Source organism: Engystomops pustulosus, chromosome 6, assembly GCF_040894005.1.
Source record: "Engystomops pustulosus chromosome 6, aEngPut4.maternal, whole genome shotgun sequence".
Classification (NCBI taxonomy): Eukaryota; Metazoa; Chordata; class Amphibia; order Anura; family Leptodactylidae; genus Engystomops; species Engystomops pustulosus.
The window spans coordinates 70434957-70439616 of NC_092416.1; positions in this window are offsets into that span (position 1 = coordinate 70434957).

A 4660-nucleotide genomic window follows, 5' to 3' on the forward strand; every position below is an offset into this window, starting at 1 on the left:
ATGTCACAGTAATGAACCATGGAGATGCACCATAGTGATGTCACAGTAATGTACCTGGGAGATGCACCATAGTGATGTCACAGTAATGTACCTGGGAGCAGCTCCATAGTGATGTCACAGTAATGTACCTAGGAGATGCACCATAGTGATGTCACAGTAATGTACTTTAGAGATGCACCATAGTGATGTCACAGTAATGTACCTGGGAGATGCACCATAGTGATGTCACAGTAATGTACCTTGGAGATGCACCCTAGTGATGTCACAGTAATGTACCTGGGAGATGCATCATAGTGATGTCACTGTAATGTACCTGGGAGATGCACTATAGTGATGTCACTGTAATGTACCTGGGAGATGCACCATAGTGATGTCACAGTAATGTACTTTAGAGATGCACCATACTGATGTCACAGTTATGTACTTGGGAGATGCACCATAGTGATGTCACAGTAATGTTCCTGGGAGAAGAACCATAGTGATGTCACAGTAATTTACCTAGGATATGCACCATAGTGATGTTACAGTATTGTACCCGGGAGATGCACCATAGTGATGTCACAGTTATGTAACTGGGAGATGCACCATAGTGATGTCACAGTAATGTACCTGGGAGATGCACCATAGTGATGTCACAGTAATGTACCTGGGAGATGCACCATAGTGATGTCACAGTAATGTACCTGGGAGATGCACCATAGTGATGTCACAGTAATGTACCTGGGAGATACACTATAGTGATGTCACAGTAATTTACCTGGGAGATGCACCATAGTGATGTCACAGTAATGTACCTGGAAGATGCACCATAGTGATGTCACAGTAATGTACCTAGGAAATGCACCATAGTGATGTTACAGTAATGTACCTGGGAGATGCACTATAGTGATGTCACAGTAATGTACCTGGGAGATGCACCATAGTGATGTCACAGTAATGTACCTGAAAGATGCACCATACTGATGTTACAGTAATGTACGTGGGAGATGCACTATAGTGATGTCACAGTAATGTACCTGGGAGATGAACCAAAGTGATGTCACAGTAATGTACCTTGGAAATGCACTATAGTGATGTCAGAGTAATGTACCTAGGATATGCACCATAGTGATGTCACAGTAATGTACATGGGAGATGTACCATAGTGATGTCACAGTAATGTACCTGGGAGATGCACCATAGTGATGTCACAGTAATTTACCTGGGAGATGCACCATAGTGATGTCACAGTAATGTACCTGGAAGATGCACCATAGTGATGTCACAGTAATGTACCTAGGAAATGCACCATAGTGATGTTACAGTAATGTACCTGGGAGATGCACCATAGTGATGTCACAGTAATGTACCTGGGAGATGCACCATAGTGATGTCACAGTAATTTACCTGGGAGATGCACCATAGTGATGTCACAGTAATGTACCTGGAAGATGCACCATAGTGATGTCACAGTAATGTACCTAGGAAATGCACCATAGTGATGTTACAGTAATGTACCTGGGAGATGCACCATAGTGATGTCACAGTAATGTACCTGAAAGATGCACCATAGTGATGTCACAGTAATGTACGTGGGAGATGCACTATAGTGATGTCACAGTAATGTACCTGGGAGATGAACCAAAGTGATGTCACAGTAATGTACCTTGGAAATGCACTATAGTGATGTCAGAGTAATGTACCTAGGATATGCACCATAGTGATGTCACAGTAATGTACATGGGAGATGTACCATAGTGATGTCACAGTAATGTACCTGGGAGATGCACCATAGTGATGTCACAGTAATGTACCTGGAAGATGCACCATAGTGATGTCACAGTAATGTACCTGGAAGATGCACCATAGTGATGTCACAGTAATGCATCTCTCCCACGGGCCATCGCCCTGGATGAAAATATAAATAGAAATTGCATGTAGTTACATGGAACAGCCAGAAGAGAGCACTATGAGATACCGTTTTTCTCCAGGCTATAGTTAATACTGTCTTTAAAAGAAAATTAATGCTGCTATATAGCAAAGAACAATTGAATAAAAAGGGGCACAGGTAGCAGGCTTCACCTAAGGATTACTTGCTTTGAAGGCAAAGGGCTCTGGACATAGTTTTCGGAGAGTGTGTGTGACAAAAAACAGTTAGGTGGTGCTCTAACTTCAATGATATAGATAAGAAAATCTTCAATTACAAAAAATGTAGTAAGCGGAGAAAAGTCGTCACTCACCGTTTTTCTTAAAACTTCTTTTTCCTTTATTTAATATCAGTAAAACATGTTCTGTTACACAGGGAGAGATGTGTGATAGCAGGAGAAAAAGAGACTGAGAGGGACGAGTCGTTTCGTGCTGTCCTAGCGCCTTATCTTGCAACTTTCTTACTACATTTTTTTTAATTAATGCTATGATATAAATATTTACAAAATTTTTCCCCATCTCTTAAAACCAGCTATTTTAACAAGCCCCTCTGGCTCTTTGAGTGCCAAATGATTTTACAACTGACCTCACAGGTACCAGATTCTAAGCTCTAGCTGTTGCTCTCTTTCCATCTTCTCTTGTTGGAGTATTTGCCTGCAAGGCGCTGTTGCAGAAGCCACAGAGATACTAGAGGTCCTCCACAAAATCTCTTCCATGGCAATAAGCTTCTTCAGTTGCTGAACAGTGATTATGGTAGTTCCAATCCCCAGGTCCATTGGACAACCACTCTAGAGAGTGATTGCAGTTGGGTCCTTCAAACTGCTAGGTCAAACTCCAGAGCCTTTATCCAGAAGGATGAAGTCCTATCTTTGAGACCTGGATATCAGGGAACTCAGGAATGTATTGGGTGGACTGCTGGAGCCTTTGTAGCTGGTATTCATGTTGTCATTCTGCATCCTATGCTTTCTCAGGACTGGTCCCGTATGTGCCCTGGTCCCGTTTTCAGATTGGTCAACTTGTAGGAGGGCAGCCAAGCTCTATGGGTGTGGGTGTCCTACTACGGGACTGACCACCAATGATTGGCTCTGTGGAGAGCCATGGCTGTGCTCCCCTTGCCTTGAACATGATCGCCTCAACTTCCTCCTCACCACTGTCCATAACATTGAGCAAAGTTTTAGTTCTGCCAATAGCCATCCTTGTAGCTGTTGCTAAGTGAGAGTTATCCCCTTTAAGACCCCGCCACTTAAATCTTCTGCTTGGTAGTCTTCAATATCTAGGGGTATGGATCTCAAACTCTAATTCTGCTTGTCACCAATATATGACCTACTCTAGGGTACAAAAATACCTTCTCACAACTAAGAAAAGCGGAATCTACTTTTACTTGCCCCAGTAAACAGAGCCATGTCAGCCAGTAGAACTGCCACAAACTTCTCATTAAGAATAGTCCGTAACAGGATTCTAACAGGCCAGAAACCAGCCCAGGTATCATAGACCAACGTTAGACCAAGAACATGGGTGTGTTACATTTAACCTGGGATGATCTTTTGATATTTGTTTACCTTATTGGCTCCGTTTCTATGTTTTTACTAGGAATTCTAGGGTTCTAGGACAGATTGGGACAAATATGGGCAGTTGTCCTACTCCACCAGCTCCAGGAAATATGGCTGATAGTTATGGCCATAACTTCCTTATAAAATGACATCTAGAAGAGTTTAGAGTCTTAGAAAAAAATTTGCTTCCAAAGGTTGAGATTTTACAATCAGGGGGAAACTATTTAGATAAGTGTTTTCAACGCCAATCTTAATATTCACCCCTGCATCAGATATCCTAAGAGCCTCAGCTATAGTCTTTCCAGTGGAGACTATAATATATATATATTGGCCTGGGGTATTCACGGCCAAAGTGGTGTGCAGGACGCAAAAACTAAAAAAAATTAAAAAAAAAAAAAAACACACACACATGTGGAGACAGGGTCTTTGGCAAGTTTGGCATACTTTTTCAAGGTGGCCAAGTTGCAGTGTTATAGAAAATGTTCCCAAGATGCTCTACATCAGCGTCCCTTTAAATGTCATCTTAGGAGTCTTTTCAATGTAATGTATTGTTTCTGCATGCTTGACAAAGCGGACGGTCCCCTGACAAATCTCTGGCAGGCTGAGATGATTTATCAAAAGTGTTGGAGCAAAGCGGTTGTAGTTGCTTATGGCAACTTCTCAAAATCTGAGGTAATGTTGCCATTGTTTTTTGTTTAATGAAAAAAAACATCTAGTTTAACCCCTTATGTTGTGCGTAACAAATTTTACTTTCCCGTGATGTTGTTATTTATTATTCCATGCCATGTAGTGGGAAGCTGGAAAAAAATTCCAAATGTGGAAAAATTGAAAAATAAACGCATGTGTGTCGCGTTCTTGTGGACTCAGTTTTCACTCTTCGCTCCAAATAACACGTGTACTTTATTCTTTGTTTCGGTACAATCGTGGTCATACCAAATTTATACAGGTTTTATTGCGTTTTAAAACACGTACGAAAAGAACTAAAAATTTTCGCCATCTTCTGACGCTAATATTTTTTTCATACTTTGGGGTACGGAGCTGTAAGAGGTGTCATTTTTTGCTAAATGAGCCAATGTTTTCATTGCTACCATTTTGAGGACTGTGGGACATTTTGATCACTTTTCATTACATTTTTATGTCATGTAAGAAGGTGTAAAAGTGGTATACTCAAAAGAAGAAAGAAGTATGCTATAAGACCCAGAATA